The sequence below is a fragment of the Callospermophilus lateralis genome, unplaced genomic scaffold (assembly GCF_048772815.1).
Source record: "Callospermophilus lateralis isolate mCalLat2 unplaced genomic scaffold, mCalLat2.hap1 Scaffold_63, whole genome shotgun sequence".
Lineage (NCBI taxonomy): Eukaryota > Metazoa > Chordata > Mammalia > Rodentia > Sciuridae > Callospermophilus > Callospermophilus lateralis.
In genome coordinates, this window is record NW_027514713.1 from 7,975,855 (window position 1) to 8,001,580 (window position 25,726).

The 25,726-nt window shown below is 37.0% G+C and overlaps 2 pseudogenes; both read right to left on the reverse strand.

Moving 5' to 3' along the window:
• Nucleotides 1-8,537: 8,537 nt before the first annotated feature.
• On the reverse strand, nt 8,538-11,328 carry LOC143389468 (mitogen-activated protein kinase kinase kinase kinase 3 pseudogene; annotated as a pseudogene).
• Nucleotides 11,329-20,013: 8,685 nt separating this feature from the next.
• LOC143389618 (zinc finger and BTB domain-containing protein 14 pseudogene) lies at nt 20,014-21,377 on the reverse strand (annotated as a pseudogene).
• Nucleotides 21,378-25,726: the final 4,349 nt, after the last annotated feature.

Here is a 25,726-nt window from a genome sequence, read left to right on the forward strand (position 1 = left end):
TCCTTGATGTCTTCTGCAACCCATTGTTCATTCAGTAGCATATTGCTTAGTCTCCAGGTGATGGAGAAATTTTTATTTTTTATTTTGTCGTTGATTTCCAATTTATTCCATCATGATCTAATAAAATGCATGGTAGTATCTCTACTTTTTTGTATTTGCTAAGAGTTGCTTGTGGCACAATATATGGTCTGTTTTAGAGAAGGATCCATGTGTGCTGAGAAGAAAGTGTATCCGCTTGATGCAGGTTGAAATATTCTATACTTGTCAGTTGAGTCTAAGTTATTGATTGTATTATTGAGTTCTATTGTATTATTGAGTTCTTTATTCAACTTTTGTTTGGAAGATCTATCCAGTGGTGAGGGAGGTGTGTTAAAGTCACCCAAGATTATTGTGTTGTGGTTAGTTTGACTCTTGAACTTGAGAAGAATTTGTTTGATGAATATAGCTGCACCATTGTTTGGGACATATATATTTATGATTGTTATGTCTTGTTTGTGTATGGTTCCCTTGTATTATCCATCTTTATCCCTTTTTATTAACTTTGGTTTGAAGTCTACTTTATTTGAAATAAGAATTGAAACTCCTGCTTGCTTCCACAGTCTGTGTGAGTTGTATGATTTTTCCCAACCTTTCACCTTTAGTCTGAGTATGTTTTTCCCTATCAGATGAATCTCCTGGTGGCAGCATATTGTTGGGTCTTTTTTTAAATACAATCTGCTAGTGTATGTCTTTTGATTGATAAGTTTAGGCCATTGACATTTAGGATTATTATTGAGACATAGTTTGCATTCCAAGCCATATTTGTTTAATTTTGTTATTTAACTTGACTTGGTTTTCCTCTTTGATTAGTTTTTCCTTTAGTGTACTACCTCTCTCTGCTCATTTTCATTGTTGTTTTCCATTTCCTCTTCATGAAATATTTTGCCAAGGATGTTTTGTAGTGCCAGTTTTCTAGCTATAAATTCTTTTAACTTTTTTTTCTCATGGAAGGTTTTTATTTCATCTTCAAATATAAAGCTTAATTTTGCTGGATACAAGATTCTTGGTTGGTACGCATTTCCTTTCAGAGCTTGATATATGTTGTTCAAGGATCTTCTAGCTTTCAGGGTATGTGTTGAAAAATTTGCCATTTATCCTAATTGGTTTTCCCCTATATGTAATCTGATTCCTTTCTCTTGTGGCTTTTAAGATTTCCCTCCTTATTCTGTATGTTGGGCACTTTCATTATAATGTGCCTCGGTGTGGATCTGTTGTGATTTTGTACATTCGGTGTCCTGTAGAGACTTCTTCAATTTGGATTTCCAATTCATTCTTCATGTTTGGAAAGTTTTCTGATATTATTTCATTGAATAGATGGTTCATTCCTTTGGTTTGGACCTCTATGCCTTCCTCTATCCCAATAACTCTTAAATTTGGTCTTTTTATGCAATCCCATATTTCTTGAATATTCTGCTTGTGGTTTCTTACCTTTTCGCTGTGTGATCTATGTGCTTTTCAAGATAATATATGTTATCTTCATTAGCTGATTTCCTACTCTGTTAGTGATTCTTTCATTTGAGCTTTTAATTTTCTTTCATTTCATGGATTTCTGTTTGTTTATTTTTAGAATCTCTCTCTGTTGAGGTGATCTTTTGCTTCTTGAATTTATTTATGTAGCTCATTGTCAAAGTGATCTTTCACTGCTTGTATTTGTTCTCGTATGTCTTCTTTGAGTTCACAGAACATTTTAACCATGTATATCCTGAAATATTTCTCTGTCATTTTTTCTGCTGTAGCTGCCAATGATTCTTTTTTTTAAATTTTTTTATTGGTTGTTCAAAACATTACAAAGCTCTTGACATATCATATTTCATACATTAGATTCAAGTGGATTATAAACTCCCATTTTTACCCCAAATACAGATTGCAGAATCACATCGGTTACACATCCACATTTTTACATAATGCCATAATATTAACTGTTGTATTCTGCTTTCTTTCCTATCCTCTACTATCCCCCCTCCCCTCCCCCTCATTTTCTCTCTCTACCCCATCTACTGTAATTCATTTCTCTCCTTTTTTTTTTCTCATTCCCCTCACAACCTCTTATATGTAATTTTGTATGACAATGAGGGTCTCCTTCCATTTCCATGCAATTTCCCTTTTCTCTCCCTTTCCCTCCCACCTCATGTCTCTGTTTAATGTTATTCTTTTCCTCCTGCTCTTCCTCCCTGCTCTGTTGACGTGTTGTCTTGATTTGTTTATAGTACTTTTGTCCCTTGACTTTTCATGTTGCCCGTGTGTCTTCCTTTTCAGCTCTGTGAGTCTGGTGTATTATTGTTTTTACCCTATAGATTTGTAGTGCTCTTGTAGGGTTCCAAGATCCCTCCTATGTGGGGAAGAAAAATGTTAACAGATCCCAATATCAACAATACATCACCTATGAATAAATTGTTGTTATTAAGACAATATCATTTTAGTCTCAATGTCCAGAAATATTGGGTTCAATTATTATTTAAAATATAATCAGCAGTATCATAAAAAGGTTTATAGTTTCTGGTGGTGGACAATGAACTGGGGGTCGGGTATAGGATGATATGCTAAGGGGAAAAGATGTGAGGGCATAGAGTTAATATATCTTAGGAAATGTGAAAAAAAATATATGAAGAGGGTTAGTAGCAGGGGAATAGACAGGAAGTAATTTAGGGTAGACAAGTATGTGAGAAGACAGTAAGTACATAAAACAATCACACATATGTATTTAGAAAAATACAGGATGTAAAAATAGTAAAATTTGGAGGGTGAAAAAAGAAGAAAGAAAAAGGTAAAGAAAGAAAAGAGAGAAGAAAAAGAAAAAAAGGCTTATGCAACTCCTCTATATTATATTATTCAAGTGACTCAGTCCTCAAAGTCCTATTTCATGTAAAGTTCTTGGTTTCACATGTTGGGAAAAGTATAACGGCAGCCGCACCCCAGACAAAAACCACAGCATGGCGCCTAATGACCTTCTCTTACTACTTTCCCCTTTTTTTCACTGGCGCGAAAAGTTCCCGCCGGTGTGAACTCTGCCGCAGGCGCCAATTTCAAATCTCGCTGGCGGGAAACCTTAGCCCCAATAAGAACTAATTCCTGGGCTCCGGAACTGATATCTGGAAGAACTTGCCAATAAACAGGTGGCCTGCCATTTATCTAAGCCCTGCCATCTCTCCTTAGATCTATATATGCACACAGCCTTTTGCAATAAAATTGGAATTCTCCCTGGAGAGTTGTCTTGCATGGAGGATTCTTTCATCACATATGTTGAAGATGTGAGGGCCAGAGGATAAAAGGGTAGAAGAGAAAGAAGAAAAAAATACTTCAAATAAACTAGGGTTATTGCTAGTTTTAGAGACCCGTTTCTTTCCTGCTTTTCTTCTCATCCAGTAGGTGGGGTTATCTGTTTTAAGCTGGTGTCTCTGCCCTCAGGATGGTGTAGGTAACCAGAGTGAGAAGACTGGACCTGGTGTAGAGCATCTGGAAGCAGGGAATGCCACCCACCAGTTTCAGCAGGGAAATTGCACTTCATGGGTCTCTTTTTGGGACCACTCATTTGACTTGAGCCCCAGGTATCATCTCCCTCTCTTGCCTGAAGATTTCCCAGATTCTGGTCTCTCTGTTATGCTCCAAACTTTAGCCACCCTCTCCTCTTTTAATTAGCAGATCCCAACTGCAGGAACTCTCACCCCCAGGCTCACACTAGGCAGACGGTGCCCTGGTTGCACTGCACACCTGCCCAACTGAGAGCTGTTTTTGTGTTGGGAGCTCATTATGCTGAGTTATTGCCTCCAGGAGGAGGGAGTTGGAAATCACGTACCTGCTCAGATGGAGATCTCATCTAAGAGCCACACCCATCAAATATGGCGAGAAAGATTTTCCAAGATGGAGTTGGTCTGCTTCCAGTGCCGGGGTGTCTGGTGAGGTGGGGGGAGCTGGGTAATGGCCTTGTGCTGTGGATAGGTAGCAGCCAAGTGACCTGCATGGGAGCTGTGCACAGTCTGGAGTTCTGCAGAGGTGCTGATAGGTGATTCTGCTAAGACACTTGAGAGCCGTGCATGAGCTAGAACTGTGGGATTTGGGTCTAGAGTCCAGAGTCCTACTCAAACAGAGAGGCTCTGATTTCTGCAGGGGAGGTGGGTGTCACAGTTCTGGTGATTTTGCAAAAATCTGCTGTATAGGGTCCCTCTCATACTTTCTGAGATGTTGTCTTCCAACTAAGTGAGACCTGGGTCATGAAGCATCACAGGATGCTGCCTTTCTGCCCTGTCATCTGAGAATGTGCTCCCACTGGGAAAATGCAGGCCCCTTTCTTGAGGCCCAGTTGGAGGACCTGGAGACCAGTGAGATAGAGTCCAAGGGTGAAGAGGACTGGAGTTGAGCACAGGAGCATCTGAGGAGGAATCAGTGGTCAGTTGTGGTGGGCCACAGTGGGAGGAAGTCAGAAGTCAAGAGGATCTTCATAGCAGCAATATAGACTCTGATGGTCCCTAGACCCATATGTACAAGTGGCAGAGAGAGGAGGATCTCAGGCTCTTAGCCAAAAGTAGCTGGGGATGGCTCTGTGTTTGGAAAGTGCCTGGAAACCTTGGGGTCCCCTCCCCCGATGCCCACTGCAAGCTTCAGCCACGTTGATAGGAGACTTGAGAAGATGCCCCTGTCTGAACTAATTGTACTCCAAAACTTTGGCATGATGACAGGCTAAATTTTTCCCTAATTATCATTATACATTTTCTCTTTGTCTTCCCCATGTGCTGACTCTCTTGGTTATTTTGTTTGTTTTATTTTTGTTTTGGGGAAGTTATGCTTCCTTATTTTTTAAAAATTTTCCTTACTCATTTTATTTCGATATATCATCCTATAGCTTATTTTTGAAATCTTACAAATCTTAAAGTATCTTTAATTTACCCTTGTACTTGATTAAATTTGGCTGGATAAAGAATTCAGGGAGGCTGAAAATTATTTTCCCCTACATTTTTGTGACATTGATCTCTTGTCTTGCAGCTTCTAAAATTGAGAAAGGTCAAGCCATTATGATCTCTGAATCTGTTTCACCCACACACATACCCTTTCTTTTGAGCTTTTATAAAATATTCATTCACAAGTATTTATCAAGCAGCTGTGCTGTGTCTGCTTCTGTTTTAGGTACAAATGTCCAATTGATGGAATTTGAAGGAGAGGTATTTTTTGGTTTTAAAGTGCTTTGGTATTATATTTTCTTCATTTATTCCTTTTTCCCCACCTATAACAGTTGTTGTCAAGTGTTAGTGGCTCAGATCTTGGTTTGAATCCCATATCTGTTACTTCTTATCCATGTGATAATGAAAAAAAATTATTTGAAAAATTTAATTGCTAGTATATCTATTTCACAAGGATATTATGATGATTAACTGAAATAATGTAAACAAAACTCACAGTACCCAGTGCTATACAAACATAAAATTAATGTTATCTCCCATACCTTTCTTGGTTCCTCTTCCCTAGTTTGACCCAGAGGAAGGAGTATTGAATGAGCCCTGCCACAGCAAACTATCCCCCACCATTCTTTACTATTTTCATGTCTCTGCAATAGAAACTCTACAGAGTATATACCTTAGAGAAAGATCATGGATTGGGCCAGGGAATTGTGGAGGTTGCTAAACTTCACTTGGAATCTTTCTGAATAGAATAGAAGACATCCTTTTTGTGAATAGAGAGGATGCTGCTTGAGCAATACTGTGTCCTTGACAAATGGGAATCTTCATAAAAAACACTTGTGTCATAGACATAGATAATATGCCCCCCACCCTGGGCTATCTCCCCATAATGTATCTCAGTACTTAATCTTGTAAATGAAAGTTCAATATCAGCTTGATTTCTTTTTCCTTATGACTTTCTCATAAAGACAGAAAATTTATATTTAACTGTATGATTTGCTCAACAAGCACATTAAAATAAAATGAAGTTTTCTAAGTTATTTTCTTTTTAATAAGTTCTTGTCGCGACCCCTTGCCCGCAAGGAAGACGCAACTCAGGAATCTTCTTTCAGCAGTTTATTCAGGCCTTGATTTAAGTATCTTATAGTGACTCCCTTTCTTTCTTCTTCTCTCTTTGAGGGCCCAAGCACAGCCTAATAAAGCCTCCCACGTACCAATCTTAAGCCACCGCGTGGGTCTTTCTTATAGGGTGGCAAGAGATAGCGTGCCAACTCTCCACAAAGGAATTTGATTTATCACAGGCCACAGTGGAAGCCGGCGCCATCTTCTAATGGCGGCCACAATTTACAACAATGGCTTACTACAAGTTCTTTAATATGTTTTCTTACTCTTTAGAATCATTCAAAACATTCAAATGCTTCAACATTCATTGCCACAACTTCCTTGTTACTTTAACCCACTTTTCAAAAATGTATCTTATTTGCCTCATGGGTAATCATTATTATCTTTTATACCTTGGGAAATTATAAAATAAATAATACTTTTTCAATAATTAAGCATTTAAATACATCTTATATTTTCTATTGATAATTAGCAATCGGTGCCATGTGTGTATGTGTATGTATGTGTGTGTGTGTGTATATGTATATATGATTTATACAAAAAATTTAAAATAATTCAATAGAACAACAATTCTATTCTTGGTTCTTCCTATTCCCTAGTCCTACAGAAAATGAATAGTAAATTTTAACTGTTGTTTCTATTTTTTGAGAATGAAGTAAGGAGTTTAGTCTATGTTTTAATCAGTTTTTTTTCATTGTTGTGACCAAAAGACATGATGATAACAATTTTAATGGAGAAAAAGATTATTTGGCTCACAGTTTCATAAGTCTCAAAATCAACAGATGGCCAACTCCACTGCTTTGGGCCTAAGATGAAGCAGTACATTATGGCAAATGTATGTGTTAGAGTAAAGCAGCTCAGGACATAGCAAACTGGAAGTAAAGAGCTTCACTCACCAGGAACAAAATATAAATCCCAAAAGCACACCCCCAGGTACCCACCTCCTTCAGCCGTACCCTAGGGATCCATCCACAGTTACTACCAAGTTAATCCTATCAGTGGATTAATACACTGATTAGATTAAGGCTCTTCTAACCCAATCATTTCACCTCTAAATTTTCTTGCATTATCTCACACTAGAGATTTTAGGGGACACCTCATTTCTAAGCTGTAACAGTATAATAGTGAAGCTTCAGGACCTGACTAAAAACTAGATTTTGCTAAAACATTTTAATGGGAATTTTCCAGATGCTTTAAGCAACTGAGTAGGGAGGGGGATGAGTATAGTTTTCATTTCTATGACCTCACTCTTTTCTCAAAAGTTCTCTTAATTTTTCTTATGTGCAGGAAAGGTTATTTAATTTCACTGACTAGTTTTAATTTTTTTTTTGTTAAAAAACATTTTTATTTTACACTATGTACAATAAGGAACATATTTAAAACCGTTATCAATTAAAATAAATGAAGACCATAAATCACAATTTAGTTTGTTCTTAGTGTTTATCCACAGTAAAATATAAAAAAATATACCAAAAAGAGTCCAAAGTGTGCATTTTGCTAGAACTTGGTATATACATATTCCATTGGAAAAAAGCAATCAAAAATGACTTTAACCAAAACTAAGTTTCTTTGATGTGTAATAACCATTATATTGTTTGTATGAGGTAGTAACTAAATTATTTTGGCCATGTTGTAATACTCTAAATCAAAAGAAATGAAAGTAATCCTAAAATAAGGACAACAACAGAAAAATTCCACTAGAAATTTGAACCACTTCACTCTATGGAATGTTACAGTTCTTCAGTGTGATTATATGAAATGCCTAGTGTGGACTCTTTAATAATGCTAATTTATTCTTTGTGCATACTGTAATTCAGACAACAACTGCAGTGTTACACCATGGTACCGCTATTCTGTGATTTAAAATTTTTTCAAAGGTCTTTTGAAGCACAGACAAGCAATCTTACCGGATTCTGCTTAAATATTAAAAGATCAGTTACTACAACAGATGGTTAACTGGTTTGTTTCACATAGAAAACAATCCAAATACATTTTTTAAAAAGATGTTGTGGAGCCAAATGCATATTGACAATGTCACAGCTTATTTTTGTGACTTAATACATCACATATCAATACTTTGTGCAAATATAAACACCAGTGTACTTGCATTAAAATTAAAAACAAGATTATAAAATGATTACAGCCTCCATTACAATTTTAAAAGTTACAAGATTTATATTCATATTACTAAATTACATATAATAAAAATACAATAGTGTTAAATGTACTGTGTCATTGCCAGCATCCCATTTTGTAATATAACCACACCCAATATACTAAAGAATTTTTAAAATATTACCCCAACTGCATTTTCATCAACATTTACATCTGTACAGATAAGACAATTACTTGTACATCTCATAAAAGTACATATCTACATAAGTTCTTAGTGTATGTCTTCAGCAATATGAAGTTTCACAGAAAAATACTGCCTATATGTACAAAGATTACATAACAATGAATAAAGCACTTGTGTGGTTCTATGCTAAATATATCCATACCACTTAAAACAAAAATTTCCCCATCTTGTCTCATGCCACAATAAATTACGAGTAACTGAAGCCAGGTTACTGCAGCTTTTGTACAGCTTCAAGCATCCATTAATGTTGCAGTGGTAGTGTTCTTTCTATAGTTTAACTGTCAAAGCACAACACTTCTCAGTAACTGTTTTCATGACCTGCCAGGATGTATAAATTGCTATTTGCTGTGGGGTTATCAGTTGGCCTACTTTCCAAAACCACGACCCTGTCAGATCCAAGCAGCCTGAAAATTCTTGTGCTATCTGAAATTTCTTGTGTTACCTCATTAGATCTAAAACTTCTACCTTGCATTCCATGTTTCCAGAAAGCTAGCACACTGTCTTGTAGACAAACTATTGATTCAATCTGGAAATCAAAGGTGAGCTCTGATTATAATTTTCTACTAGATTTTAATCTTCCTTGGAGATTTACTAGTTTTATACAACAGTCCAAATATACAAGAATGGTATCTTTCTCCAGTTGGGTTACATGAGTAACATTTGTCTGTGGGGTATCTGATTCTGTAAACCATGAAGAGGTAGAATTTGGATTGACAGTCTCAAATCAAACCACCTGGTTGAAGTCTCGCCCTCTACTGACACCAACACAGACTAATGGGTACTCCTGCTCAGGGACTACCAGCATCTCAAACATCCTGAGTGGGCATGGGATAGGGAAATCGATATGCTTAATTAACATAAATTTCTGAATTGGTTCAACCCATTCTAATAGAACAATGCTAGTCTGAAGTGCCCCGCATAGGTATTTATGGCCTGTGTAAGGATTTCTCACAACACAACACTTCTGACACCACTTGGTTTCAGGGATTTTTGCTGATACAGCAAATTTCCTTGGCAGTATTCTATGAGGGAGTTTGTGTGCTGGAATAGCAACAGGTAACTTTTGCATTTGTCTTGCATAATCAAAAAGCCCTGGTAAATTATGGGAATAAAGCTGAGAAGCTTTACCAGATATTGATAGCAAGCAATTGTTCATCACATACAACCATGTACACCTTCAAGGGAATAGCTGCTCCATTGATGTCTCATGAAGCTCATTAAGATTAAGGGTGTAAATCCCTTCTTCGGCACCAAATATCAAATATTGATCTCGTGTATCTGGGTTTATCCAGGATATTGCACAGTGAATTTTCAAGGGACACCCATTAAAAACCTTTGAAAAACATGCACCCATATGTACTTTAGGTGTTGGGGGAAGACCATTGCTAACAGGCTTTGGCACATCTTCTTCTCTTTCCTGGAAAGGTTTGTGCCTCGATGTTCATTCTGTTGCTGATATAAAGATCCATCTCGTTCACCATTTAACTGGAAGGAGCCCACTCCATTTCCTAAAGCAACAGGCTTTTGTGGCGGTAATCGGGGAGGTGGTGGTCTTGGTGGAACATGGGATGGTTTTGCTGGGCTCCCTGACATGGGACATCTCTTGATTGTTCCTTGATTATCTTCCTCAATAGAATGGGTTTCCTGTGGTATGAAGATGGACTTAGGCTTTGGTGGCAGAGGTGGTGGAACTTTTGCTTTCATGGTTGAATGTTTGGATTCATCATCATCCCCCTCATCATCTTCTAAGTGTGCCACATGTCCTCGCTGATGCAATTTTTCTTCAACAGACTTCAGAAGACTCTTGTTTCCACCTAAAAAGTAACTACCTTGGTGTCTGTGTCCATATTCTAATTGTAGATCAAGTTCATGATGTGGTTCTGTCTCCTTCCTTAAGGGTGGATCAAATTTCACTTGGCCATAGTTTATCTCTGAACGTGTTTTTTCTTCTCTTACATTTCTACTAGTTGAGTGAATTCTATGTGGTACAGCAACAAGAGGCTCAGGATCATCATCATCAAAATCATGGTAAGTGGACTGATCTGGATTATTTACTTTATCCAATAGCTCTATTGCTAAAGATCGTATCAAAGGCTGTGTGACAAAAGGGTGCTGCAGTAACTTTTCAGCAGTTGGTCTTTTTTTTGGATTTTTTGGAAGTGCCGTTTTCACAAAATGATGGAAACTATTTGACCACTTCAATTTATCCTTTAATTTAGGGGGCTGAAAATTGCTTTTTGTCATTAGAAATAATGCTCTCTTTGGGTGCAGGTCGAACATAGGAGGCTGAAGCTCAGCGAGTTCTATGGCAGTGATCCCTATGGCCCAGAGGTCACAGAGCTGATTATATCCCCCTTTCCTCTCCACAGCTGCAACTTCTGGAGCCATCCAATATGGTGTACCAATGAAAGACTTCCGTTTGGCAATTGTAGCTGTTATCCGTGCAGATACTCCAAAATCAGCCAGTTTCACATGACCATTATCCGTTAATAGAATGTTAGCTCCCTTAATATCTCTGTGCATTTTTCCTTTACTGTGAAGATAATATAATCCCTGTAGTGTTTCTCTGATTACATATGCAATCTGCAGTTCTGTGAGAGGGCCAGTTACATGATACATATCCTGTAAAGAACCACCTCCACAAAATTCCATGCAAATCCATAGTTTATCTCGCCTGAGATAGCTTCCAAAATAAGCAACAATATTTGGGTGTTTACAGTCTTTCATCATAATAATTTCTTGCTGCACAACTGCAAAATCTTCTCCTGGTTCCAATTTTATTACTTTAATTACTGCTAATTCACCAGTGTTAACATTCCGCACCTTGTAGACGTTGCCATAGGTGCCGCTGCCAATGCGCTGAATCAGCTCGAAGTCTTCCTGTGGGTTCCGGTGGGACAGATCAAAGCCGGGGTTCATGGCGGGCCCCAGGTGCCCCCCGCCTCCCTCCCGGGCAGGGGAGGGGGGGCGCTCAGGGGGCCACACGGAGAGTGGGCGCCGCAGCTGGCCCCCTGCTCCCCCGGCGGTCACAATCGCCCGGCTCCACGCTGCGGCTGCCCCTGACATAGTTGTGCTATTATTGTCTTTTAAAAATTATGGGTGCATGCAATAAATGCAGTGAACACTTGAAAAAATTTACCAAGACAAAACGAAAACTATTTCAGTTATCTTCAGAAAATTTCACTTAAAGATATTATACATCAGTATATTTTGGATTCTCTGAGAATTCAAGTTTTGCAACTATTAACAGTTTATAACTGATCATTATTCTACTCTTTTTTGGCTTTATTAAGATATAATAAATAAATAAATATCATTCTAATTTCTTATGCATAGTATTACCACATTTTAAATTGCCAAAGTGAGAATAGATTATGGACTACACCCACAGAAATGCAGTGTGAACTACACAAACTATGATTACTGGCCACAGTGTCTATTTTAATTTTTATAAGAAAATCCATGATCTGATCTGCAGGCATAAGACCCCATGGTTCAGAAACTGTCAGGGTCCTTTTCACATATTTGTTAGGCAGAAATCAAAACAATGACAACAACAAAAAACAGTAAAATTGTGATGCATTGTCCTGTGGCAACACAGAGAAACTGAACATAGACATGGTTAAGGGTTCTTGATTTTACTATCTGATGGATCCATCATTAAGGCCTGCTTTCACCTTTATTTGCCTCATGACCTTGATAAAGCTGCTCAACTTCTCTGCAACTCAGACTCCTCATGCCAAAATGGAGATAGTATATACTTCATAGAGTTGTTAAGAATATGCTGAGATAATGTCTAAAAGCTTTTATTGCATGATTGGCAGGTAATTAGAAAGCATTCAACAAATATTAGTTCTTACAATTATTTTTATGGTAGACAATTTTAACTTTTTTAGCCCGCATAATTTGTATTTTAGCCACTGCAGTTTTGTTTCCTTTTAGGGATCAAATTTGTAAAGCAAAAGTTATGTAAGAACTTGTTCTTTATTTGTCCTTTTGTTTATTTTAAATACAATTATTGAGTTTTATAAGTGTGCCTTCTACTTTATCATTATTAATATTTAATCCACAATGAGGTAAATTTTCTTGATCTGCCCATTTTCCCATGTGAGTGCTTCTATGACACTAAACCATTTTAAATCATTATAGAATCTCACTTGGTAAAATGTGAAATGAAAACGAATCACATTTATTAAACATTTAAATCACTAGTCTCATTTTTTGGAGTAAAATATATTTTACATTTCCTTGATTTTAACTATGGTGGCTAAAATAAATAATAATTTATTTCTCTGGCATAACAAAGAGTCTGGAGGGAGGCAGTGGTTTAGTGACTTAGCAAGCTTACAACAAATGTCTCTGCAATTTTCTTGATCTTTCTGTTTAGACACAAGTGATTGTGGCAACTCCAGGAATCATGTTCTGGAGAAAGGGAGTGGCTGAAAGGCACTGAGCCACCTCTGTGTCTTTTTTTCATTCTTTTCTTTTCTTTTTAAAAAATTTTAATTGCATAATTTACATGTAGTAAAGTTAATATATTCTTAAATATGCAAATCAACTTTCCTCACCGATGAAAGTTCCCTGTGCTCCTGTGGAGTCAGCTCCCTCACTATCCCAGAAACACCAATAGTTCTGATTGTCTCATAATTAAATTTCATAAACATGAAATCATATAGCATGTACACTTGTCTGGATTTTTCATTTAACATAATAATTTTGATTGAATAAGTTCATGTGTATCAATAGATTGTACCTTTTTAGTGCTAAGTAGTATCTCATTATCCATTCCTTTTCAAACCTTTCCTAAATACTTGCCAGTTAGGAAATGTCTCTTTGTGTTTCATGATCATATATGATCACATGGCTAATCCTTGCTGCAAAGGAGACTAGGAAAGTATTTGCCTTTCTAGTTCCTATCATAGGAGGGTATGGATCAAGTTGGGAATGGCTATCTGGAGAAAGAACAAGCCAGTCAATGGGAATGATAAGTGCAAAGACCCTAAGATAGGAACATACTTGGCTTTTTTGATAAAGATCAAGAAGCCTAGTTTGGTTGAATCAGAGTAAATAAGACAGAAGCATAGATGAGGTAAAAGTACAGATCCAGAAGACCTTATAAGGCTTTTGGGTTTTACTCTGAGTGATATAAAATGCCATAAAAAGGTCTATGTCTATGACACAAGTGTTTTTTATGAAGATTCCCATTTGTCAAGGACACAGTATTGCTCAAGCAGCACCCTCTCTATTCAGAAAAAGGATGTCTTCTATTCAGAAAGATTCCAAGTGAAGTTTAGCAACCTCCACAATGCCCTAGCCCAACCCACGATCTTTCTCTAAGGTATGTACTCTGTAGATTTTCTCTTGCAGAGACATGAAAATAGTAAAGAATGGTGGGGGACAGTTTGCTGTGGCAGGGCTCATTCAATACTCCTTCCTCTGGGTCAAACTAGGGAAGAGGAACCAAGAAAGGTAAGGGAGATAACATTAATTTTATGTTTGTATAGCACTGGGTACTGTGAGTTTTGTTTACATTATTTCAGTTAATCCTCATAATATCCTTGTAAAATAGATATACTAGCAATTAAATTTTTCAAATATTTTTTTTTCATTATCACATGGATAAGAAGTAACAGATATGGGATTCAAACCAAGATCTGAGCCACTAACACTTGACAACAACTGTTATAGGTGGGGAAAAAGGAATAAATGAAGAAAATATAATACCAAAGCACTTTAAAACCAAAAAATACCTCTCCTTCAAATTCCATAAATTGGATATTTGTACCTAAAACAGAAGCAGACACAGCACAGCTGCTTGATAAATACTTGTGAATGAATATTTTAAAAAAGCACAAAAGAAAGGGTATGTGTGTGGGTGAAACAGATTCAGAGATCATAATGGCTTGACCTTTCTCAATTTTAGAAGCTGCAAGACAAGAGATCAATGTCACAAAAATGTAGGGGAAAATAATTTTCAGCCTCCCTGAATTCTTTATCCAGCCAAATTTAATCAAGTACAAGGGTAAATTAAAGATACTTTAAGATTTGTAAGATTTCAAAAATAAGCTATAGGATGATATATCGAAATAAAATGAGTAAGGAAAATTTTTAAAAAATAAAGAAGCATAACTTCCCAAAAACAAAAATAAAACAAACAAAATAACCAAGAGAGTCAGCACATGGGGAAGACAAAGAGAAAATGTATAATGATAATTAGGGAAAAATTTAGCCTGTCATCATGCCAAAGTTTTGGAGTACAATTAGTTCAGACAGGGGCATCTTCTCAAGTCTCCTATCAACGTGGCTGAAGCTTGCAATGGGCATTGGGGGAGGGGACCCCAAGGTTTCCAGGCACTTTCCAAACACAGAGCCATCCCCAGGCTACTTTTGGTTAAGAGCCTGAGATCCTCCTCTCTCTGCCACTTGTACATATGGGTCTAGGGACCATCAGAGTCTATATTGCTGCTATGAAGATCCTCTTGTCTTCTGACTTGCTCCCACTGTGGCCCACCACAACTGACCACTGATTCCTCCTCAGATGCTCCTGTGCTCAACTCCAGTCCTCTTCACCCTTGGACTCTATCTCACTGGTTTCCAGGTCCTCCAACTGGGCCTCAAGAAAGGGGCCTGCATTTTCCCAGTGGGGGACTAAAAGTCCTCTTGTCCTTTTCTGTGTCCTAGACCATGATCCTATCTAAAATTCATGTCATTAGATAGATGTACCACCTCCTTATTGTAGATCTCAACCCCTCATTTATTGAAGATTTTAAGCCTGCCTCAATGACTCTCTTTACTGCACTTCCTATCATAATTCTCATGATTTCAGTATTGTAGCAACCCTTCTGGTACCCTGACTTCTCAGTTACTTGATCTTGTATCTTCCACTGATCTTGTCCTTTATTCCCTCTCAGCCATCCATTACTGTTACATTGCTGACTTTGTCATTATTAACACTTGCACTTGTTCCTTGATAATCTCAATTAAAAGCCAATATATCTTCTTATTTTTTCAGCTGATTTCTTTGGGGACTCCAATTCTGAATCATTCTTTTCATCACAATATTTAATACATTAACCACCATATCGTCATGCATCTTATCATGTTCTTAATTCCTTAATTATTATACAGCTTAGATTTATGGCCTGTCATTATAATAACTTCTTACATATACCCTAACTCCTTCAATCCTACCTCTCTCCCTCCCTAATCTTAAATAAAATTTATGCTAGTATTTGAACCTGGCTTAATACAGAATACTCAATTATGCTACCCAGTCTTACTTTAAATTTGCTACATTTTCATAGCTAATTATCTTGTCTTTGTTAATTCAATCCATATCTTATCTTCCCTTACTTCCAATACTATTTACAAGATCCTCACTCTTAGATAATAATTTTTATTCTTAAATGCTTATAAAGTAGATACAACTCTAATAATAAAATGTTGGCATTCTCCCTCTGCCATATCAGTCAACAAACTTGCATAGTATTCATATTGTACAAGTTCCTTTCCTCTAACAGTGATCACCTCACTCCAATTTATGGTAAATCCTTCCATTGGTTCCCTTTTCCTCTTTCTGCTCTAGGGTATTGTTTCAGTAATTATCATTACTGAATCATTACCATTAGCATATAAAAATGACATATCTCCTATCTTAAATAACAAAACAAAAAAAAACCTCTATTGACTCTGTGCCATCTAACTATCCCACAATTTCTGTAATTCTTTTTTTGCAACAAAACCCCCTCATATTCATGGTCTCCAGCTTCTCTACTCTGTTGAACTCACTTGAAGAAGGTTTTTTTTTTAAATACTGAAGATTGAATTCAGAGGCACTTAACCACTGAGCAACATGCTCAGCCCTTTTTGTTTTTTATTTAGGGACAGGGTCTCCCTGAGTTGCTTAGAGCCTTGCTAAGTTGTTGAGGCTGGTTTTAAACTCACAATCCTCCTGCCTTAGCCTCTGGAGCTGTTGAGATTACAGCCATGTGGCCATCATGCCTGACTTGAAGCAGGTTTGACCTTCACCACTCTACCAACCTGTTCTTGTCAAGGTCAATTGTGCCCAACATTTAGCCAAACCTAATGTTAAACATTGGTTCTTTCTTATTTTCCTCATTTATTCATGTCTCAGGGTCTAAGATCAATCCTCAGACATTTTCTCCATCTCCACTCACTACCTTGGTTATCTCATTTAGTGTCATTGCTTAAAATACCACTTATATGCTTCCTATTTATATCTCCAGCTTGGGTCTTCTTCCCCTTGAACTCCATATTCATTTCTAATCACTTACTAGACAACTCTATTTGAATGAATAATATACATAAATGTAAAGTTTTCTCTAAAACCAAACTTTTGTTTTATTCCCCCAATCCTGTTCTTCCTATTCCAGTGAGTGGTGGCCCTGCTTTAGGAGTTCCTCAGCAGTAATCTTGGAGTTATCCTTGTCTTTTCTCTTTCTTTCATAACCCTTATTCAGTCCAATAATAAACTGTGTTCAAATATATCCTGTAATCCAAGCCACTGTCTCTTACCTTGATTTTTGCTAAGGTTTTAAATAATAGTCGTCCTTTTACCCTGTTGCTCACTTAATAGTATATTCTTTTTTTTTGAGTTACAGTATAATCCATTTAATTGGAAACTACATACACTTACATCATTTTCTCTCATTTCAATCTTTTCCTCCAACAAAACAGAAGTTAGTATCAAGTTCATTTGATAGCACTTCTGTAATTTCCAAACACTTTAAATTAATGAGTAAGTTAACAGATGCAAAATACCTGCTACAGTTTGGATTTTAAATGTTCTCCAAAAGTGCATCTGTTGGAGGCTTGGACTTCAGCTCATGACATTACTGGGTCATGGTGGAACTTTGCATGGGACCTAGTGTGAGGTCTTCAGGTCTTTGGGGGCATGCCCTTGAAGGGCATCTTCCTCTTCCTAGCTTTCTGGCCAGAGATAAGCAGCTTTGTTCTACCACATGTTCTTTTGATATGGCACCATGGGCCCAAAACAACTGGGCCAACTGATCATGGATTGAAACCGCCAAAACAAAACTTCTCATCAGTTGAACATCTCAGATGTTTCTATAGTAACACAAAGCTAACACATTGCCCTTCAGTTAAACTTCCCCAAATCTCTTTCTTCATCAGTACCAGTACAATGCAAGTTGAATACAAAAGTTAACATCAAGTTTATGGACATTCTCTTCATACAAACAGAAAAAGTAGCAGTGAAAAGGGAGTAATATTGACATTTAGAATTTCCCTTCCTCTCATGTATGTAGCAGATGCAGGGTGAGCACATTTCAGAATTAACTCCCTAATACATTAGAGATACCCTTGAAGAATCTAACATGATGGTTTCACTATCCAGGAGATTATTACAGCCAGACGGATGTGAAGAAAGGCAGTTACTAACCAGGTCTCAGCAAGCAGAACAGCTGTCAGTTTATGACTCTGCTGCCACTAAAAGAACACAAAGAAAACATGCACCCAAATACATATAGGAACCCAATACCAGTGGTAGAAATTGTAACAGAAATATATTTCTCATGCAAAATAGGCCAAATGAAAAATACCTGCACAATACAAATAAAGATCTGAAAACTAAACTTTCTCTTTTGGGGGGTACTGCCATGATTCTGTGGTTTTAATGGGTGTCATTCCCATGTTAAACTTGCAATTCTATAAAACCATGATTAAGAGTATAGAAAGCATATTTTGGAAGAAACCTGGGTGTGTGAAAGATTGCTATGAAAAAAATGAAAACAGGAATGATAGAAGTATACTTTCTTTTATATACAAAAATGAAGGCCCAAAATATGGTTTGTTGAAGTAGCTATCAACAAGATGTTAAATTATTTTTCCTTTGCTTTGGTTAAAACAGCCTTGGAACAGCAGTCAGTTCCCCTTCTACTAACAGCATATAAACACAGTAACAGGACTACTTTTAGTACAGAATAAAAAAACTTTCAAGAAAAAAAATTAAATTAATTTTAAACTAAATTAACATTTTTACCAATAAATAATTTCTTTTAAAGTAGCATCTTCATCCTACAATCTCGGGCAGAACATATACACCAATTTAAAAAATAAAGTTTCTCCCACAATAGTCATTACAGGTGTTAATGTAACAAGCTATTAAATGAAATTACTTTAATGTACTTAAAAAAATTCTAGCAACCAAACATGAATTTTAACAGTTGTCATTTTCTACAATTGTACATATTCTAAAATAATTGACTAATACTTTCTTACAGAACATAATTCAAACTATTGTTGGCATTTCAATATATTCCTAACGAAATGGTTAAAAGAACATTTAGTACACCAAATCTGAAACAGAATTTATAATTCTGATTTACAGCTAATAAAAGGCAATCAATTCCTATTTAAACTGTAACCAGTGATGAAATATACTTCAATAACAAACATTTGGTCTCACAATCTTTAATATTGGTTAAAAACAGTCTGATGTTTGTTGCTCATGGAAGTTACTTTAATCCAATGTGCAAAAAAAGGTGCAGCCATCTGCTTTTACTTGAAATACATAAGACCAACACTACTATTTACACTTAGAAGATTTTTAAATTTATTAATTTAAGCAAGCATATTGCATCTCTTTTATGAATAAATCATGTGCCACAGAGAGCCTAAAAGCTGGATGACACTCCATTAAGCCACACAAATGTTTCTTGTCCTAATTTTGAACCTAAATATAAATCCAATTTCAAAATAAATTAAGAATTATTTTGATCTAATAAGTCTTGGAATTGTTGCACATATGAAAACCTTGTCTCTGAGAGCTTTCACTCCTCTCACCACTGGTCTACTCCACAAACTCCTTTTGTTGCAGAAGGACAATGCCCCCAAAAGAGGAACCTGTGAAGCCAGCCCTAAGCACCAGCATCCTGTGCGTTCACAGGATGATGTAGTACGTACGACTACAGCTTTGGGGGTAGACATGGGGCAATGGAAATGGATGAAGAAACACTTCAGCAAAGCAATTATTACCTGTGCACAAAAACAAGGTAAAACAGTGACAGAAAAAGTGAACAAACCAAATATAAATCTAATACCATTCTGCATTTCCTGAACTTGGTTTCACACTTGTGCAGTGCTCTTGGTCAATCACCCACCAGCATTTTCTGGGTCTGTATGAAGAACGTTTATTAAGTTATTCAAACTGCTGTTTTGACCATAAGTCACATGTGACTATGACAATTAAGAAATCAATTTCCTCGATTATTACTCTGTGCAGTGCACTCACAACGCGAGTGTAGAGGATTAAAAATAGAACAGAAGTCTCTCACCTCTAAACTGGACACAGGAGTTCTCAAATTAAAATCATAAAAAAGAAGGGGAGGGGAGCTTATTGGCAACAATAGACACTAGACAGGACACTGAAATGGTTTGGACAGAACTTAGGAACGTAATTTCCTTGATAAAGTTTTAAAAATACCTAACCAATCCCTGCCTTATGTCCAGCAAGTACACTGCTCCATTCATTTCCATGAAAACATAATAACTGGCGTTCGCTGATCACGATCCATGTAGTCCCAGTCTCGGCTTCCCAGGCGTAGCACTCGGGCCCTGCCACCTCTAGCTACAGGCTATTGTCTCCAACTGCTGCTCTGCTTCTGCGGTCATGGCCGCGGCCTGCAACTGTTCAGTCTCGCTCTGGATGGCACTGGGGGTAACCTGCTTTCTCTCGCTGTGCTTATTGTTCTCATGTCTCTTCAGATCCAATGCCTTGGCAAAGGCCTTGGTGCAGGAGCCACACACAAAGGGCTTTTCACCTCTGTGCCTCCTTTCATGGTCCTTAAGGTGGGACTTGTGTTTGAAGGCTTTGTCACACATGTGACATGCGAATGGTCTTTCATTACTGTGACCTCTCTCATGCTTCTTTAAGTCTGGGGCACAAATGAATGATTTTCCACACACCTCACAACTGTAAGGCTTATACCCTGTGTGGATTTTTAGGTGTTCCTTCAGGTGGGCCTGGGTGGTGAACCCTTTTGTACACATTTCACATACAAATGGCCGGTCTGCGGTGTGAAGTTTCTCATGCTTCCTCAATCTGCCTTCATCAGAAAATGTCTTACCACGTGCTTGACAGGCAATCTGCTCCTGATGGTGACCATAAAGTAAGTACTCAAACTTCATGTCACTGGTAGCAGTCCAGCCTGGTGTCTGTTCATCTTTTACCTCACTCATTCCATCATTAAATGTTAAGGCTTGAGGGGTCTGGGACCCCAAATCTTTGGACTCTGGGGTCTCCATGGATTCTACTTCCTGACCATAGCAATTTACTTTTCGAACTTCCTCGCTCCCCAACTCTTTCAAAATTGCTTCCTGAACCCTGAGTGTAGTCGTAGGTGACTTGCTGTCCTCTTGACTTGGGGGGGTGCCTTCTACTGTGTCATCTGAAGGACTGTCATCCTGATCCCCGATTTCTTCCACATCATCATCCTGAGCGTCAGCAGTATCTCCAATGGGGCGATTTATTTTGAGGCAATATTTACTCTTTGATTGGCCATTATTTTCATCAGGACTAGATACATCTCACTTCTGAGAACAGAGTTTATCCAAAAATCTGATACCAAGAATCTGACCTGATGACATCATTAGGTTAACATCTTCCTTTTTCACGGAGATCTTTGCTGTGTACATGTAGTTCAGGACCTCTTCAAATATATCAGAATGAAGAAAATCTATCTCTATTACTGAAGAGCTATCTACCTCAAGCTTCTTGAAAAGCTTTTTAAAGTAGGTGCTGCAGGCGGCAAGAACACATCTGTGTGCTCTGAATTTCACATCTTCAACCACAATAGCAATATCACAAAATTCTCCTTCCAGGCGTTGTTCATTTAGTGTTTTCAGAAACAGAGTTTTATGATCATCGTCATTGTATTTAATGGTTTCAGACATACTGATGAAAAACTCCATGAACAACTCAGGCAATTATCTTAATGCCTTAAACGCCAAAATCTTCAGATCAGAATAACTCTGATCAGGGTCACACCAGACCTGTGTGATATTGAGCACACTTGTCTTTAAGATTGAACTTGTGAAATCCTGGTATTTTATCTCTATCCCCACAGTCTCAAAGAAATTTAGCTTTTTAATTCTTAGCTGAAGAACTTTTTCCTGCACTCCAATCTTAAAAATCAAAACACTTTCTCTACTAAACCATGACCAAATAAACTGGTATAGTAGGAGCAAAGGACTTGAGCTGTAATACAGTCCCCCCCCCAAAAAAAAAAAACAAAAAACAAAAAAAAAAAACTGATGCAAACCTCTAACCTAAAGACGAAAATTCCCTCTATAGAAAACACTAAGCCAACTAGAATACTAGGGGGGTTTCTCATCTGCAGTGTGAAGGCTGGGCAAAATTATTTCTAAGGATGCTTCTTACTTGACCATTTTGCTCCCTGTTCTTTAGGGTCCCCAGGGACTACAGTCACCCCCCCCCCCAGAGAGAGGGCAGTCCAGGGAGAAGTTTCCTACCCTGTCACTTCCTACTGATGTAACTTCCGGGGCTTAGAAAATAAAAGTGCACGGGTCATACAGTGTCCATGTGTGTCCTGTGTGTGCGCATGTGTTTTCCTTTTGTGGCTAGTGTGTATTTGGCTGTCCCCCTCCTCAAGATCTCTCGAGGACCTGAAAGGAGAGACCTTGTGTTCACTAGCTCATTTTTTTCTATAGAGATGTTCCAATTGCTAAGTTCAGATGAGTCAAACCAGAAGGCAGCCATTGCCAGTATTTATGTGGGTAAGTGCAAGAAAAGATGTAGCCCCCAACTACACCTCCACAATAAAGCTTCCCCTATGTAACTGCTCCCTAAATCGCAAGCGCACAGAGTCGCCCGTATGGAGCAGGGAGTGGGGCTTCCCACCCCGGGGTGGCCAGACAGCCCGCGGGCGCGCCGACACCCCCCGCCGTGGGCTTCTCCTCCCGCTGATGTCAGACTCGTCGAGTCTGGGTGGTGCCAGGTGGCCGGGAGGGAGCAGCCTTGAGGTTAAGCGGTTATTATTTAAAGTGCTCTCCTAGCATTAAGATAACCGTTTTTTGTAAGCTGTTTTTATTTTTTCGGTTCTGACTTGGATGTTTCCTTTTGCTGTTTCTTAGAAAATAAAACGGGTCCCTGAGGCTTGTTTATTGGAGGCATTGTGTGGTGTGTGGTGCTGGCTAACTTGAAATATAGATAGTAATAGGTATTTTGTGTTTTTGCAAGATAAGGAAATCATTATTATTATTCTTTCTTTGGTAACAACTTTCTCCTTGCCTGATAAAATTATATTTATATTATAATTTAATAATAGTTTTTTTCTTACTTAACTCCATTCTTTACATTTTCACTGTCATACCCTCATTCAGGTGCTAAGCACTTCATATTGTCCTTAGTCTAGAATCTTTCCTTCCAGTTCTTTCCTCAAATTAAACTACCTTAAACCTTGTAAGTCCACTACTGAAAAACAACTCCTCATTTTATATACAGAATTTGTTTGAACTTTTGGCCAGGCTTTCCGGACCATCCAATTCCTAATTTTACTCTAACTTTTCATGTTCTGTATCACAATTTTTTCTTAAATCATTCCCTACAGTGGTCACATTGTTTAGCCTAGTTTCTTGAATGAACATTTTGCTTTCCTTTTGCACTGAATCTTATTTATAGACTGTCTATATTTAGACTAGCTCAGGTCCCACCTTTATGAAGCTCTTGCCACACACCTCAAGGTGTTCTTTCTTTCCTGTGATCTCTGCTGCCTTGTGTCTGCATCATCTTTTGTTGGATACTGCCAAAGTGGAAAGAGACTGGGGATGGAAAGCCAAGAAGACCCTGGATATTTTTAATCAAATTTGAGAGTCATCAGCAGAGATAGTTGTAGCTTTGTGAAGAATATACTGTAGAGAATATGGAGAAGAGGCTAAGGTCTAATTGCCCAATTAGACTCTGAGGACGAAGAAAAGAAATCCAAAAATAGAGGAAAAAATAGAGGAAAGAGCAGATAGGGAGAAATTCACACTGATAGGTCATGAAAGCCAAAAGAATGCAGTGTGTATGGTTAGTGGCAGTACAGCAGAAAGGCAGCAGAAAGTGCAAGCAAAACAAAGAATAATCGTTGGTTTTCCAAAAAGAACTCCTCTTTCTTGGAAAGTATTATGTTCGTAGTGATTCTGACACTTTGCTAAAGAGTTATGAAAATTTATTTCCCTTTAATTGACATATAATAATTTTACCTATTTATGGGATGCAGTGTTGTGTATGTGTAGATTATATGACAATGAAATCAGAATCAGTTAGTTATACTTGGAATCTCTGCTTCTATGACAAATTTTTAGATTTCAAATATGAGTTAAATCACTTATATATCCTTCTGTGTCTGACTTGTTTCATTTAAAATGATAAGCTCTATTTTCATGCATGTTGCCACAAATGACATAATTTCATTTCTTATTGCTGAATATTCTGTTGTATATATGTATCATTTAAAAATACCTATGCATTCATTGTCAGATGGGGAGGTTAATGCCATGTCTGGTCTGTTATGAACAATGATGCATTGAACCTGGGAGTGAAGACATTCTGGTTTCCCTTCTTATGGCCAGACACCTAGTAGTGGGGATACTGAATCATATGGCGTTTCTATTTTTAATTTTTTGAAGAACCTCTATACTGTTTTCCATAATGGTTGTGCTAATTTACGTTTCCACTAACAATGTATAAAAGTTCCCCTTTATACCCTCCACAACTCTTATTATTTTTTTGTCTTTTGGATAATAGCATTGTAACTGGGGTGAGGTGATAACACATTTTGATTTTGATTTGCATTTTCTTGATAGCTATTTATGTTGAGATTTTTTTCTGTATATATTTTGATAAGTTAGGCCTTTGAATAGCCTATGATATCTTTCACATTTTCTACACCTAGTCTCAAGTGTTTGGTAAAATAACTTGTTACCTATGTTTAAATTTCATTTGCTTCTAATAACAGAATGTACCCAGTGTTACACACTGCTAATGAGGGACAATTTTGGGATTAGAACATTTATCTTCAACTACTAGTAGAGATTTTAGTTTTATGTTGCCAGATTAAAAATTTATGATCATGGAAGTTTTCTTGAAAGTGGGTTACTGGTCACTAGAATATCAGATTTTATGAGATGTTAAGTGTCTAAAAATTGATTTTTTTTGAAATTGTGTTTCAAAATCATTAAATAACCATAGTGTTCTCTACTCTCACAATGTAAAAATACTTTCTTTAGGATTTTTTCTACCATAGAATTACCAAATCAGCATTTAAAATAACACTTATAATCAAAGGATAATGTAGCTGCATGAGTTTCTCTCAAAAACACTTTTACATAAGTTTTCCCTATATTCATTTTTTTCTTATGTATTATAAGAATCAAGAAATATTTATTGCCAGTGAACAAGTATTGAAAGATCAGCTCTCACTAACACCAGTGAGTTGAAAGACATTGGCTTCTAAAAATCATTATGAAATTGGGAAAAAAGTTGCTTCTTTTTCTCTGCCTTTAAAATTTACCTCAGTCCTATGGGAAATGGTAGACTGACTCTTTAAAAAATAATCATTTTGAATATATTTTCTGTTTATACTATCTTTTAAACCATGGTCTTATCAAATATAGTTATTGAAAACCTATCCAAATAAAATTAATAGAGACCAAATATGCATGTTCCCCATCTTCAGAAAAAGCAGTTTTGAAGCACATTCACAGCATGAAATTTTTGTCACAAGATTATCTTGTGGTTTACCTCAGATTATTTTTTCACCATGGAAAATGATACATTATGACTGTGTTAACCAGCCTTGTTCTCTCTAGTTTAATTGTGCTCTAATATTGCCTAGAAAAGTTTCTGTCTGAGCCTTTAATTACAAAGATGATACTAAATCAAGATATTAAAATAATTTGGAGCTTAATATGAACAGAAAATAAAACAGTTTTTGATGATTAAATTGCACTTTGATTTTATAAATATTTGTAAAAATTGTGGGAAATATGAAGGCATATATACAATGTTTTGTATGTAAATATTTCAGTTAGCTATTGTATTGTTTGGTACATTGTAGCATTTGATCCTTGTTCACTTGATGTGTGAAGGTCATTTTGTGATGAGCAACTATATTTTTAAGATTTAAGCATTTAATAACTGTGTTTTACAAAGAGATTTATTGTGACTTAGCTTATAAACTCTGGAATTTTAATATACTTTGACATATTTTTGGGAGGAGAAGCTTTATTTCTGTAGTCTACCTAAATTAGATATGTTTTAAGAATATATACT